Source organism: Sarcophilus harrisii, chromosome 1, assembly GCF_902635505.1.
Source record: "Sarcophilus harrisii chromosome 1, mSarHar1.11, whole genome shotgun sequence".
In the NCBI taxonomy this organism is placed as follows: Eukaryota; Metazoa; Chordata; class Mammalia; order Dasyuromorphia; family Dasyuridae; genus Sarcophilus; species Sarcophilus harrisii.
Window position 1 is genome coordinate 688,251,792 of NC_045426.1, and position 16,306 is coordinate 688,268,097.

The 16,306-nt window shown below is 41.4% G+C and overlaps 1 protein-coding gene across 4 annotated transcripts in view; it reads left to right on the forward strand.

Annotated features, from left to right (window-relative positions):
- The first annotated feature begins 6,817 nt into the window (after positions 1-6,817).
- The window catches only part of CCDC63 (coiled-coil domain containing 63), a 57,242-nt gene continuing 47,753 nt past the window's right edge, over positions 6,818-16,306 (forward strand). For 2 of the 4 annotated variants that reach the window (XM_031948577.1, XM_003761018.3), the window contains exon 1: positions 10,223-10,406. The gene's annotated coding sequence lies outside the window, so the exon portion shown is untranslated. Of the gene's footprint in view, positions 6,926-10,221; positions 10,407-16,306 lie in introns of those variants that run through there. The other 2 variants (XM_031948578.1, XM_031948579.1) reach the window with 2 other exon arrangements.

Consider the following 16,306-nt stretch of genomic DNA (forward strand, 5'->3'; position numbering starts at 1 on the left):
CCAGCTGGGCAGGGATTGCTGTTTTGATCCTGTCTTGATGGGTAATTAAGTAACACGCAAAGAGCCGGGTGTCGGAGGCTCCAGACAAAAAGGGAGTTTTGTTCTCTGGCTGGGCTCTCGGCTCCTTCCAATGCCCTGGACTTGGCATTTGCCGCTCTCCAGGCTCACCCTGCCATTAGAGATGGAGGGATGGTGAGGAGGTGGCTGGCTGTACAGATGGCCAGATGGTGAGAGATATTGGACTTGTTGTTGTTAAAAAGATGAACAATTTGGCAGCTCCGACATGAAACCAATCTGCTCCAGTTTCAGCAGAACAAGTCCCTAAGTAGGGGAAGGTCACTAACTTTGTCTGTCTACTTACATATAGATAACGTACACATATATGTGCACACAGATATATATACACACTCACGTGTGTGTGTGTGTGTGTGTGTGTGTGGTGAGTGTTTTTACAATGGCATTTCATCTCTGTTGTGAGCGGACAGCTCCAGACAAGGGAAAAGGAAATTGGATGATTCCCTGGAAAATGGAAAGAAGCATCAGGTAAATAGAACTCTGGGCTTTCTCATTTTCTCTTTGATTGTCACTTCCTAGCATCCATTGGTCAAAAAAGCACAGGGGGCAGAAAGATAGTACTGCAGAACTGGATCTCCATGTCTTCCAAGGAGGTAAGGGGCAAGGAGAAGCTTCTGAGTCTGTTTATCTCTCCAGATTGGAGGGGAGACCAGGCCCATTTCTAAAAACAGGCAGATTTTAGAAAAATCAATGAGTTGGTGAGTTTGGGAAGAGTGTTTTGCTGCCACTTTTTAGCTTTTACTGCCCTAGTTTGGACCTAAGAACTAGGGGACTGGGTACAAACACCTCTCCTGTTTGCACTGTTGCACTGATTTTACACTGATTTATTGTACTAATCCCAATACAAATTCTAACTATAAGCCCTTGATCTTCAGGAACAGCATTTAGGACAGCACCTGGCATGTAAGTGCTTAATAGATACTTATTCATTGATTGGACATTGAGTGCTTTGAGACTCTAATCCTAACTCAAACCTATTCAAACCCTAACCCCAGCCCGAACTTTTATCTCTGCATAAACTCGGAAATCAAATCAGGGTAGGCTGTCATGAGGATTAAGTTGCTGGTCGGTTTCCCTCTGTAGTACTAAGGGATTATGTGATGAATACTTCATGATTTCTGCTGAATTTTTCCAAGCTGAAGAAACCATGACTTCCTACATCCTATGAAAGTTTAAGGGAGGAGTAAGAGGGATGTCAGTGAATGAAAAGGGAAAGCCCAGGTACAGGTTGGGGGCACAACCATAGAGTTTTCTGTAATTCTGAGGCATATTTCATCATCTCCTACTCTAGATTCAGAGTCTGGCCACCACAGTTTTTAATCTGCCCCCACCCTTCTATTCCCAATCAGTGCCTGGGTTTAGCAGGAAGGGAGACTTGCATATTCTCCAATTACAGAGACTATGACACAATCGCTTGTCTGGAGGCTTGAGGAGAATGCCACCTGCTGGACAAATCAAATATTAAGGCAAAATCCTCCCTTTTTACATTTATAAAAGGGCAGCCCCGAACTATTTTTATGCCCAGAATCACAGATGTTCTTATCAAGTGCCATTTCTTGACTCACATACACATTTACTGTGGGAGGGAAGAAGATTTGGAGGAAAAGAATCAGGAAACTAGATAACTCTTGAATTGATTTTTCAAGAAATTTAGGGATCCCAAGACATAGAGGTGAGGAAGGAGAGTCTTCCAGGCTTGGGGCACAGCTTGTGCAAAGCTTCAGAGGATGGAGATTGAATTTCAAATTTAAGAAACAACAAAAATTTCTGTGTGGTTGGGGTTTCTTTAATGAGAGGGAGTAATGGAAAATCAGTTTACAAAGATAGGTTGGAGCTAGGTTATAAAGAGTTTTAAAAATCAGTTCAAATCTGGCTGTATGACTCTGGACAAGTCATTTAACATCTGTCTGACTCAGTTTTCTCAACTGTAAAATGAGGTTAACAATAGTCCATGCTTCACAGGATTGTTGTATAGAGATCAAATGAGATAATATTTGTGAAAGATTTTGCAAATATTATATAAATGTTAGCTATAGTTATTATTAATATTCTTATTATGTCCAACAGAGGATCGTAAAAATATTAAAGTTGGAATGGACTTCAAAAGTCATCAGCTAATCCTTGAATATCCCCATTTTACAGAAAAAGAAATTGAATCTTAGAATTAAGATTTGTCCCAATCCCTTCACTTTAGGGGGAAAAAAAAAGGGAACTGAGGCTCAGAAAGAGTTTAATTCCTTGTTCAAAGTCCTCCAATCTTCTCATTTAAAAGAGAATTGAATCTCCGGGAGGATTAAGTCACCTGTGCTGGCAATCAGATTTTGAAACAGTTTTCCTACTTCAGATACTGTGCTCTTTTATTAAGGAGTGTGTGGCTGCATTAAGGGATCCCAGTGGAACATCCCAGTATGAACAAAATGCAGGCAATTTTTTCTTGCATCTCATTAGGGAGGTCCCAGAGAGGAAGGGGAATAGAAGAGAGGGACAGCTGGGGGTGTGTCTAGATGAATTTTAAAGCTTCTTCCAGCTCCAACATTGCACGATTTTATGACTGGAGAATATCTGAGCTCCCTGACCACTCTAGAGTTTTGATTGTAAGTGAGTTGAGAGGAAGCTTCCAATTAACTCAGCTCTGTTCAGTCTCTAAGATCTCGTTATCGGCTTTGGTCCAGGAGGGTTCTTATCTTACTTTGCTTTGTGTTGCCCTACATTTCCAACATTTCTTGATTCTTCTACCTAAACTGCTACTTCTATTTATCCAATAGAATATAACCTCCATGTAGGCAGGAACTTTTTTTCTTTTTGTCTTTATATAGCTTCAACAGCTGGCACATAGTAGGTACTGGAAAATTTTTATCTAAGTGAATCAAATGATTTTCTTTCCCTCAGGAGCCATATCTTATCCCTGTCTGAGAGCTGTCTATGGTGCTGACAAGCAGAGATGTCTCCTTTGAGAAGCCGGAGGTAGCTAAGAAGCGGATCCTTTGTGACTTGGACCTCTCAGTCTCAGTTTCCCCATCTGTAAAATGAAGATGGTTGAACAGCATGTCTTACAAAGTCTCCAAATCTAGTATCCATATATTTTTTTTACTTTCTGGGTCTCAGTTTCCCTATTTATAAAAAGGGATTTCACTAGATGATCTCTAAGGATCCCTTTAGATTCTTCTCCAAAAGATGACATGGTCAACTCAGATCCCTATATTTTATGAGGCGATTTGAAACTGAGGTTTGTGGGTCTCCTAACATCCCCTCCTTCTGTGGAGGATAATGTGGAACAATGGAAAGAATGTTGGATTTAGAAGTCAGGAGATGGGTTCTAGACTTGGCTCTGCAGAGTGATGCATCCAGCATTTTGATTTGGGGTAGATATGGATTGTGTAAACCTCAAAAGATGAGAGGACATACAGTTAATAAATGATAGAAGTGAGATCTGAACCTAGATTTTCTGACTTCAAATGCAGTGCCCTATCTGTGGGAGTCAGGTCTTGTATTTTTCTTCAAGGTTTCTTTTATTGTTGTTGAAGTTCAGGTCATTTTCAGTCATGTTTGACTCTTTGACCATGCTATGGGGGTTTTCTCAGCAAGGAAACTGGAATGGTTTGCCATTTCCTTCTCCAGCTCATTTTACAGATGAGGAGCTGAAAGAAACAGACCCAAGTTCCCTGGGTCACACAGTAAGTGTCTGAGGCCAGATTTGAATTCATGAAGATGAGTTTTCTTGATTCCAAGCCCAGTGCTCTCTATCCACCATGGTGCTACGTAGCTGTCACTTCAAGGTCCTTTGGTCTCCCAGAAAAAATGGAAAGGTAGGGTAAAGGACCAGAACAAAAATCCCAAATGCAACTGTGAGGCAACATCCTCTCGCTCAAACCTTTTGCTCCAGGTTCCAGACTTTATTACGGATGTGTGGTTGGCAATAACACCCCTTTCCCCTGCCCTATGTTTGGAGCAGCCCCAGAGAGTTATACTTGTTCTTTTTTGGTCCTAGAGGGCAGAACTTGGAACAATGGGGTTGATGGGAGATGGAGGTGGGGAAGAGCATTGCTAAGGAGCCGAAAATACTACCTAACAATTGGAAGTGTCAAAAAGCGGAACTATCGGTGGACCCCCTCTTCTGAAATCTTCAAGCACAGACTAGGTGACCCTTTATTCGGTCTATTGTAGAGCGATCATAGATTTTGAATTTGAAGGGACCTTAAAAAGTCACTGAGTCCAATCCCTGATTATACAGATAAGGAAATGGAGGCTCAGACTTATCAAGAGGGTCACATTAGCTAAGAAGTATCTGAGGCAGGATTTCCAACACTGGTTTTTTTGATTGTGAGTAAAGTGTTCCATGCACTATTCCAGGGGAAACTAAATGGCTGCTGAGGTCTTTTTCAGCTCTGTTATTCTGCTGTTCTATGGATCCAAGATGTTCCTGCTAAACATGATTTGTGATGTCAGCTGAGTATTTAAAGGAAAGATATATCAGCCAGTTCCATACTTAGCCCAATGACTCATAGGTTTCAAATGTCAATGTCTGAAAAATGATTAAGTGCAATTATGCTCCAGACTCCTTATAAATAGGAATCCAATAGCAAGAATTTATTAACTTTGCTTCAGAGGCAACAGACCTCCGTGGCCCCTAATCATTGAGGGACAGTCATTTTAATTAAACAAAACAGCAATCCTTTTTGTTCAATGATCCTTCAGTATCTATCAGCTCTGGGCACATGGGGCCCTGTGAAGCATCAATGTGCCAATCCAGTGAGGAACACTGAGGCTCTCTGGGTAGCTGGCACTGGAGAGACGTGGGTAGGAATGGGTCCTGGGAAGACTGGACAAAGTTGTTGTGCATAATGGGATCCTAGCTAATATTTTATTTATTGTAAAGCTAATTTTTATACAGCACCAACTTTGTGCTAAAACACTTTACAAATAATATTTCTTTAAATCCTCACAACAACCCTGGGAGGCAGGTGTTATTATTATTATTATTATTATTATTCTGATTTTACAGATGAGGAAACAGAAATAGGCAGAAGTGAAGTGACTTGTCCCACCAGGGTCACCTAGCCAGTTAATAATAGAGACAATATAGTACAGTGGCTAGTGCATTGGACCCGGAGGGAAATACTCAAGTTCAAATCTTGCCTGACACATTACCTTGATGAACCTAAGCAAATCACTTTCATTCAATGAATTTCAGTTTCCTTTTTTATGAAATGGCAATAATAGCACCTTGTTGTTGTTCATTGTCAATTCTTCATGATCCCATTTGGAGTCTTCTGGCCAGAAGTGCAGGAATGGTTTGCCATTTTCTTCTCCAGCTCATTTATAGATGTGGAAACTGAGGCAAACAGGGTTAAGAGACTTGCATGGCTAGTAAGTGTTTGAGGCCAGATTTGAACTTAGGAACATTTGTCTTTCTGGCTCCAAGCCAGATGTTCTCTGTACTATGGCACCACTTAGCTGCCCTTCGTGTTTATTGTAAATATAAAATATGATATTATTTCACTAAGCTCTTTGCCTTGACATGCTGTATAACTTGAAGTGCTGTATAATTGCTAGCTATTTTTATAGAGATTTTCCCAGGTTTACAGAGTCTTTACAAACATTAACTCATTAGATCATCATTAAGTATCCAATGAGGCAGGTAATACATACTGATTTAATTGATGTGGAAACTGAAGCTCAGATGATTCAGCAAAGAAATCGGAAAGATCTGAATTCAAATCTGACACTCTGTGACCTTGGGCAAGTTCCTTAATTTTTGCCTACCTCAGTTTCCTCATCTGTAAAGTGGGCATAATAACAACACCTACATCACAGGTTTGTGGTGAGGACCACATCAAATGATATTTGTAAAACCTGGCACATAGTAAGTGCCTTTTAAATGTTAGCTGTTCTCATTATCTGTAAAATGAGCATAATAACAGCTCCTACATCCTAGGGTTGATTTGAGGATCAAAATCAGATAGTATTTATAAAGCCCTTTGTACAGTCCTTGACACATAGTAGGTGCCCTATAAATGTTAGCTATTTTCATTATCTGTAAAATGGGATTAATAATTGCGTCTACACCACAGGATCATTGTGAGGATCAAATGAAATAATATTTGTAAAGCTCTTAGTAGTGTGCCTGGAACATAGTAGGTGCTATATAAATGCTATCTATTAGTAAGTGACTGGCTCAGGAGCCCAAATCTGTTCTCCAAGATATCATGTTCAGATAGTGGCTCCCGGATGTAAATAACCAAATGGATGGAAGAGAGACCATAGGCTTAGAGGGTTCGATCTGGAAAGGGCAAAGGTGGAAACTGAGGCCGGTGGAGGTTAATTGCTCCAAGGTCTCACTTGTAGCTTTAGAGAAGGCATTTGAATCCAGGTCATCTGATGGCAGAAGCTGGTGTATCCCTGGAATCTTTGGCTCCAAAATCCAGCATTTTTTTTTCCCCACACTGCAACACACTACCTTCCTGATATGGCCATTTTCCAGATGAGCAAGCTGAGGCCACAAACCGCTCACTTTATTTGCCCTCACGTCACAGGGCCAGAGAGTGTGAAAGCTGAGATGGGAGCCTCTCCTCTCCAACTTTATCTGGGGTTTTTTCTTTCCCCTTGCTCCTTTCCTTTCGGATTGGGTAGAACGCTGGGGACCCCTGGGAGAGGTTTGGAGGGGGCGGCGGGGGCGGAGAAGGCCGCGTGCGGGTCACAAAGGCGGCCTGTTCCAGCCCCACCCCAGAGAACGCCCCGGATTCCAGGAGAGACGGGGCCGTGGCAGCCACCGCAGAGGAGGGGCTCCTCGCCTGAGCCGGGACTCCAGATCCAGACCGGCAGTCCAGCCGCCCCCTCCCTACGTTCCCGCGTAAGCGCAGCCCCCAGCTCTCCCACCTCCTCGGGCTCCTCAGCGTCCAGATGTGCTCCGCCAACGTCCAGAGGCGGCCGGCCCCTCCATCGCCAGCTGCTGCTCTGGGCGCCCGACGCAGGAGCGGGGAGGGCGTCACCAGTCACATCTCCTTCTCAGACCTTAGGAGCACATTCACCACCACTGTGCTTAGCAGCTTGCTTTCCCCCCCCCCCCCCCTCCCCTTCCCTCCCACCAAGAAGCACAACGCATAACGGAAAGAGATTTGGCTCTGCAGTCAGAGGAGCCGGGTTCAAATCCTGCCTCAGACCCTTAATTACTGGTCAAGTCACTTAATGGAATAGCCTGCCTTTATGTTGCCCATGCTTTGCATATATCTCCTTCGATGTTCACAACAACCTTCTGAACTATTTACTAGTATTAGACCCATTTTACAGATATAACTGAGGCAGACAGCTTAAGTGACTTGCCTAGGGTCCCAAAGTAGTGTCTGAGGCAGGATTTGAATTCAGACTTTCTGGCATTGTCTGCTGTATTTCCCTCAGTATTAAAATAAGGGCTTCAACACGATGGATCCTTCCAGTTCTACATTTATGTTCTATGACTAAGATTCAAACTCTTCTTGACACTGCCTAAGTGATCTTGGGCAAGTCAATTAATTTCCCCAACCTCAGTTTCCTCTTCTGTACATTGAGGACTAGGTGATCTCTGAGGTCTATTCCAGCATAGTTCTATTCCTTTGGTTCTGCTTTGTGAAAGGCCTGGGTTTGGGGAGTCCATTCACCAAATTTATTTTAGGCGCCTCCTGTTTGAGCCGGGTGGGCAGAGACAAGAATCAGTCAGGATCTCATTTAGCTTATTGTCTATTAGGAGGAGAAGGCCCCTGTGCTGATAAGACAAAAAACATGGGGGAGTAAAGGCAGGGCCATATGAGGATGGGCTGAAGAAAATGGGGATGTTTAACCTAGAGAAAAGAAAACGAGGTGATATTTGGGTAATGAGGAGAACATGAGGAAGGGAGAGGAAATTTGTCTTCAGGTACTTAAAAGACTGTCCTATAGAAGACAGGGTAGACTTCTTCAGATTGGCTCTGGGGGGCAGAAGTAGGACCAATGGGTAGAAGATGTACAGAGGCAGATTTAAGCTTGATGGAAAGGATGACTTTTTTTTGATAATTTAAAAAATTTTAAAAATATACATTACTTTATGAATCATAGTGGGAGAGAAAAATCAGAGCAAAAGGGAAAAACTAGATTTAGAAAAAACAGAAAAAAGAAGTGACCATAGCTTGTGTTGATTTACATTACGTCCCCTTAGTTTTTTTTCTGGATGCGAATGGCATTTTCTGCCCAAAGTTTATTGGGATTGTTTTGTACATCTGAACCATTGCAAAGAACCAAGTCTTTCATTGTTGATTATCTCATATTCTTGTATACAATGTATTCCTGGTTCTGCTTGTTTAGCTTAGAATCACATGTAAATCTTTCCAGGCCTTTCTAAAATCAGCTCGTTCATCATTTCTTATAGAACAATAATATTCCATTGCCTACTAATTTTCCAAGTCTTTGCTACTGCAAAAAGAGTTGCTACAAACATTTTTGCACATGTGGGTCCTTTCCCCTCCTTTATGATTTCCTTGGGATACAGGACCCAGTAATGGCACTTCTGGGTCAAAGGGCAATGCACAGTTTTCTAGCTCTTTGGGCATAGGTCCAAATTGCTTTCCAGAATGGCTGATCAGTTCACAATTCCACCCACAATTCCCAGTTTTCCCACATTCCCTCCAACATTTATATTAGCTTTGGAAGGGAGGACTTTCTAACAATATGAGCTATCTAAATGTAGAACGGGCTGGTCTCCTCCAGCATGGATTGTATGATCACGTAGGAGGATGGCTTTAGAGGGGGGTCTGGGTTGGACTAGATGGCCCCTGAGGTTCTTCCTAATTTGGATTTTCTGCAATTCTGTGATGGATGCAAGACAGAAAGGCTATAGTAGATCTGAGGAGATCAGAAAAGGCTTTGGGTAGGAGGGACATTTGAGCTGAGTATCCAAAGAATGAGGAAGAAAGAATTCAATTGATGAAGGGGGAAGGGAGAGTGTTCATAAACTCAAAAGTTTAGAGATGGAAAAGATTTAGAGGCTTTCTTGTCCAACCTCCTAATTTTACAGAAGAGGAAACTGAGCCTGGAGAGGTCAAGTGATTATTTCAAGAAAATACACATTGTGGGCATAGGAAAGAATGGGAGTGAAGACACAAGGGTGGGAAAACATGGCCTGTGTTTGGGGGTGAGGGAAGGAGGAGAGTAGTCCATCTGGGTGCTAAGAAAGTACAATGTGTGAAGAGAATTCTAACTAGAAAGGTTAGGTGATGCCAGATGGTAGAACTCCTTGAATGCCAGTTTAATGAGTTCAAATGTCACTCGTGTATAATTTTACTTTGCTTAATATAGTCAAAATTTCTCACTGTCTACATGCATCTTTCAACTGCCTGGTCTTTTTTTATGCATGAAGTAGTTATTTAAATTAGGAGACAGACAGGGCAGCTAGGTAGAACAGTGGATAGAGTGCCAGTCCTGAAAGTCAGAAGGACCTGAGTTCAAATCTGGCCTCAGACACTTAACACTTCCTGGCTGCATGATCCTGGGCAAATAACTTAACCCCAATTGCCTCACCCCCAAAAATTAGAAGACAAAGTCTGTCTTCAAATATCTGAAGGGAGGAATTATCTATCCATAGTCTCAGAGAACAAAACTTAATAAAGGTTAGATATTACCAAGAAGGTATAGATTTTAGCTTGCTTTGTAGTTTCCTAACTCTTGTTCAACCATAGAATGGGCTGTCTTGTTAGGTGGTAAGCTCTCTGCCATTGGGGATATCCCAGAAGAAGCTATACATTTGTAAAGGGGACTAATTGCAAGGGAGCATCTTCCAGCTCTAAGGGATTGGAGTAGGTATCATGAGAGACAGTGTGGTGCAATAGATAGTGCACTCAACTTGTAACTGGGAAGACCTGGGTTCCAAGCCATTTTCTGACACCAGCTCAAAACATGGCACCTCTCTGGGCCACATTTGGCGCATCTACAAAATGAGGAGCTTGGATCAGATGGCTTCTAAGCCATCCATTCCCTTCCAGCTCTAGAGCTGTAGAGCTAATTCTATGACCTAGAATCCTACAAACGTCTCTCTTAAGGCTTCTTTTAGCTCTCAGGTTCTATAACTTTGTGAAGTCACTGAGGAACTCCACTGTTGACTGAAAAAGTTCTTTCCCTTGATAACAAGTTAGATTTCATTTGTTTTCCATTTCCCTTTGATCGCCGAGTAGGGAAGGATTAGCCTGTGGCAACTATAGATGGCTGGAGAAGGAGAGAGTGTATTCTACCAGTGACAAACTTGGTGACTTTGGATTCCTGAGACCGCAGCCTCAAGAGAAACAGTCAAACTTAGAAAGTTTCAGAGAAGTCTAGACAAAAGGGAAAATGTAAGTTTGTTTGAGAATGTTAAAAAGAATTATGCTCTGCAATATGACACCTGCACGAGTTGGATTAACAAAAAGATGGCACCTTCTGGCTTACTTTGGGGGAGCCATAATTTCTTTGAAAGGAAGTGGGTGCTCCCTCCAACAATGTAGAGCAACCCACAAAGGCCTTGTTATCCCGTGTGACTTTTAACTATGCCTTTTCAAATATCCTCTACAAAGGGTCTGTCCAACATACTGAAAGCCCTTCTTTAAACCTTTTCATGGGCAGTTAGGGGGCTTATAATCAGGAATATTCATCTCCATGAGCTCAAATCTTCCTTTAGAAACTTACTAGCTGTGTTATCCCGAGTAAAGCACTTAACTGTTTACCTCCGTTTCCTCATCTGTAAAATAATCTGGAGAAGGAAATGACAAACTATCTTTGGTAAGAAAATTCTAAATGAGATCAAGAAGAGTTGGACACTATTGAAAAATGATTGAACAACAAGCCTTCTAACATCTCATGAATTAGCAGAAAAACACCTTGTTTGGCCATTGGTTCTTTCGGTCTTTTGGGGCTTTTTCTTGGGGCCAAGATATGCACTATTCATTCCTGGTAATACAACTTATATCCTCACATCATCTTTCCATTTTCTTTTGGATTTGCTTGACATTGGGATACTTTGGAGCTCTAATGGTTTTGTGATCCATGATTCCATAGATCCATACTTGGAAAGCAGATGCTCAAGAGATGGACTTTTATCCCATTGAGGGATCCCTGAAAGTGCTACATGATCTCTCTTATACCATTCACGTGGCTCTCTTTCTTCTTCCTAAGCAGTTCTAGACCCAGATCCATATTCAGAGTTTGTTCAACATATCCAAAGTGAAACTCAGTCTCTTTTTCCTCCGAGAGGCAGCATAATGACTACAGAAGATCTGATTCAAGTCTCACTTCTGACTCAGGCAAAGTCACTTTTATTCTTAGTGCCTTTTGACTTTAAACAGCTGAGCAAGGGCCCAATTTGTATTTTCAGGTATTTCCTCAGGGGCATGTATTTCCTCATCAGGAGTTCCTTACATTAATGTAATTAATAAGTTGATTTAAAAAGTTCTCCACCAAACTTAAATCTCTTTCCATCTTATTTCTTTGGAGAATACCACAATTCTTTTGGCCACCCTGGCTTGCAGCCTTGGACCTATCCTGGACTCTTCCTTTAGCCAATCACTGCCAAGTCTCCTCTGTTCCACCTCCATAAATCTCTTGAATTCATCTCCTCTTAACTAGCATGACTGTCCACACTACTTCATAGAAACACAAAGACCCCCTAATTTTCACTCCTAATTGATCTCCTTGCTTCCTCAAATCCACTTCAATCCATCCTCCTTCCAATTTTCCTTAATGCTTATATCTTCTCTCTATTGATTTTCACATTTCTCATGTATGGACGTATGTCTATATCTATCTTTGTATATTTCGGCATCCATCCCCCTCTCCCTCTCCCTCTCTCTTTTTCTGTCTCTCTGTATATGAAAGGCAGCTAGATGGTGCAATGGATGAGATTCTGAGTCTGGAGTCAAGACTCATTTTCATGATTTCAAACCCAGACTCAGACACTTATCAACTACTGATCCCGGACAAGTCACTTAACCCTGTATGTCTCAGTTTCTCATCTGTAAAATGAGTTGAAGAAGAAAATGGCAACACTTTCAGTATCTTGGCCAAGAAAATCCCAAATGAGGTCACAAAAGGTTGGACACAAATGAAAACAACTGAATGACAATTACACATGTATACATACATGCAAAAATATACATAGATATACATTTATATACACATATATCTTGTTTATATACATAGTTGTTTGCACATTGTTTCTCCCATTAGACTATGGATACCTTGTGAACGGTCTTTTGTTTAAGTGCTTTCCATATCCTGGCACAAAGTAGGTGCTCAGAAAATGCTTGTTGATTGATTGCCCACCCAGCTGCCAAGGTCTGGTCAAGTAATTCCTTGTTTAGGAATAATCTGTGCCTTCTTATCGCCCACAGGATAAAATAGCCACTCCAGCTCAGCATGAAAGCCCTCCTTTGACTGGATAATATATCCTTTCACTTCCTTTGCTCTTATTCTTTAAACATTCTATTAAAACCCCCCAGACACCTGTCCTTTCAGCCTGCAGTTGCATAACTTCCTGGCATTTCTGTCCCAGCCAAATTGGCTCATTTGGAATTCCCTTCCCTCCCCCCACATCTCCTGGACCACTCTTCTGTCCTCAATTCTGTCCCTCAGCAGCTTTAGCTTCCCATAAGGAAGCCTTTCTAGATCCCCCTAGTACTATTCTGCCTATTCAAATGTATGTGACACACCACACACACACACACACACACACACACACGTATATGTACTTAATTGTTTGTAGTAGGTTCTATCCTCCAAGAGACTGTTAGCTCTTGGAAGGCAGAGACTGGTTCATTTGGGTCTCTGTATCCCTAGCAGCTGCCAGCATAGTGCCTCAAACATAGCATATGCTTAATAAATGTTTGTTGAATTGATTTTGTGGATTATCTTTATGATCTGTCTGTAAAATTGGACATCAAAATCTGAGAAATGGGTCTGTCTCTATCAAATCTTATTTCGTGTCACTCCCTCTAAGCCAAACCAAATCAATAATAAAATTTATGAATTTTTTTATGTGAGGGGGAGGGTTATGATGTCTCAGTTTACAAAAGGAATCTGAATAGAATTTTTAAAAAATTGTAACACTTAAAATTATTCCATTTACATAAACTATTTACATAAAACTTTTTTTTTTAAATCTCAGACATATCTGTTCCATAAAGTGAGGTCTGCCTATTTTGCCCAAGCAAAACCACCCGTAGCTGCCCCTATCTTTAGATGATTTCCCATTTAATGACTTGTTCCCAGTGAGCATGGACCAGGCATTATATTATACATATGGGCAACTTTTGGCCATCCACATCCTACCCTCTGAGCAAAGAGGGGAATCTCATAACTCAGGCGGGTGGTGAGAGGGGACTGTTTGTCCTGATTTGAACATCTCCACTTCTTCTTTCCTTCACATCTTTGGTTCAAGATCTCATTTCTGAAGAGATATGGCCTCCAGGCCAATGGTACCAACTTCTGGGAGCTTGTCGTCTGGAGTATTCAGAGGAAATCATCCAGGATGGAAAACATCTTAAGTTTATGCCATATGAAGATGTAGGGGAGAAGACTTAGGGGAGACATGCTAGCTATCTTCAAGTATTCAAAGAACAATGAAAGGACAGAGAGGTTACACTTGCTTTGTTTGGTCCCAGAGAACAGAACTTATTTATGTGAGATGGGACAAATGAAGATACAAAGGATAGAGGCTTATACCCAGAGGCAGGAAGCTTCTTATCTGCCTAAGTCATTTTGTTTTTCTGTGTCTCACTTTCCTCATCTATAAAATGAGAGGATTGGACTCAGTGACCTTTCACATCATTTCCAGTTCTAAATTTATGATCCTATGAAAGACTCATAATAATGAGGGCTGATCCAAGGTGGAATGGGATACTTCAAGAAGGAGCACATCCAGCATATCATTCAGATTGTGTAATAGTCACATCAGATATTATGTTTATTTTACAAGTGAGGAAACAGGCTGAGAGAGGTTTCATGACTCCTTTGGGGTCAACCAGCAACTAGTAAGGATCAGAGTGGGGATTCGAATCTAGAAACTCCAAGTTCTAAGTCCTTTTTTGACCATGTCTCTTTAAAGGTCACTGAATCTATTTTATAGATGAGGAAACTGAGGCCCCAGAGAATTGAAGCAATTTTTTTGGTGTCACACAGCATCCGAGACAGGATTTGAACCCTGATATTTCTGCTTTAAGTCACTCACTCAATCTATGCTTGACTATCTACTGTCTTCCCTTCCAGGAGAACTACAGGATGCCACACTGGGATGAACCACAGGAGGGAGGCAGTTGGAAGTGTAGTGGAAAGAACAAACACCTAGGTTTGAGTTCTAGCTCTTTTATTTACTTGCTGCATGGACTCAGAGCTAACCTCAGTCTTCTCATCTGTAAAAATGAAAAGCTTAACCAGGTTGTCTCAAAAATCTCTTCCAGCTTCCCTCAGATATTCTGGTCTTATGATGACTAGATGACAAGCATCTCTAGTTCAGAGACCAGGTCTCCACTTTTCTTCTCACAGATGCTACTATGGCTAGTCACAAGGGAAGTGTCCAATAGTATAGGGATAGGAGACTGGGCCTGTGATGGGGATGGGGAACTCCTCTATGAACCTAGTGCTCATCCAGGACTATATAGCTAATATTCATCAGAGATAGGACTTGAAACATGATGTTCTTGGCTCGGAGTCTGTTCAGCTCAGTTAGATGGTACAGTGAATAGAATGCTGGGCCTAGAGTCAGGAGATCTGAGTTCAAATGCAGTCTGATATACTTATTAGTTGCATGATTGTGGGCAAGTCACTTTATCTGTTTGACTCAGTTTTCTCAGCTATAAAATGAGGATCCTAACAGCCAGCATTGTTGTAAGGGCCAAATGCAATAAAAATTATGAAGTATTTAGCCTAGTGCCTAGCACCTAATAGGTGCTTTAGAAATACTTGTTCCTGTCTCCTCTTCTCTAATCATTATGCTCTGATGACTTCCAGAGCACTTACAAAATAGATTAAATATAAAACTTTCTGTTTGGCATTCAATGTCCTTCCTGACAGGATTCAACCTTTTCAGTCTTATTACATACTAGATTCCGTTGCAAGGGCCCTGATGTTCCTCACACAGGATACTCTATTCCCTGCCTTTCCACAGATTGTTCTCTTTGCCTGAAATGCAATCCCTTCTTAGAATCTCCAGTTTTCTCTAAAGCTCAGCTTCAATGCCACCTCCATGAAGCCTTTCCTGGTTCTATCTGCTAGCTCCTCCCTCCTCAAATTACCATGTTGTTATTTTAATTATTTCCCTGTGGTATATTTCTAGATGCATACATTATCTCTCCCTTTAGAATGTAAGCTCTTTGAGGGCTTATGTCTTTGTATTCCCGATACCTAGCACATTTCCTGTTACATGGATTGTTTAAATGAAATGAAGAAAGCCTTTGGAGTCTTCTGATTTCCAGACACTCAAACTGTGGTTTGATTTCATGACTCAGGATCATAGATTTAGAACAATCAGAGACCTCAGAAACCACTTAGTCCAATGCCCTCATTTTACAGATAAAGGAACTGAGGCTCTATGGTTGTAAGTGATTTTGTCCAAGGTCACACATATCATAAAAGACTGAGTCAGGATTTGAACCCAGGCCATTTGGAGCCCAGTCCAGAGATCTTTCCATGCTACTTCACCCTTGTTCAAGATTTATTGTGACAAAGCTTGATTTTGAAATTAAAATGAATTGAAAATACTTTTTTTTTTCCTGAGACAACTTCGACAATTTCCCAGTATCCCTTTGGATAATTGGAGATGCTCTGGAAGCTGCTGAAAAACTTGGTTTGGAAACTCTGCTTTAGAAAATCTTGTTTACTCCGAAGAAGAGGAATTTTACTGGAAAAGGGTATCATAGCTTTCTGTCCGATATCTGAAGAGTTATGGCATGAAGAGTGAAGAATAAGCTTATTCATCTTGACCCCTGATAAAGGCAGAAGTAGCAGCAATAGATAAAAGATGTAAAAAGGATCGTTTCCAGCTAGTTGTCAGGAAAAGGCCACAGGTGGAAGAGTAGTCAGCTTTTTTATCACTAGACTCAGCATTTTCACAAAGTGGAGTCTGAACCTTGGGGAGATTGGGAACCTTCATGATGAGGGAATTGGGAATAAATAATGGAGGTTTTGTGAATGTCCAGATTACCTCTGATGACATCATCCACATGGAAGACACTAGGAGATCTATATCTGGAATATGGAAGGACTA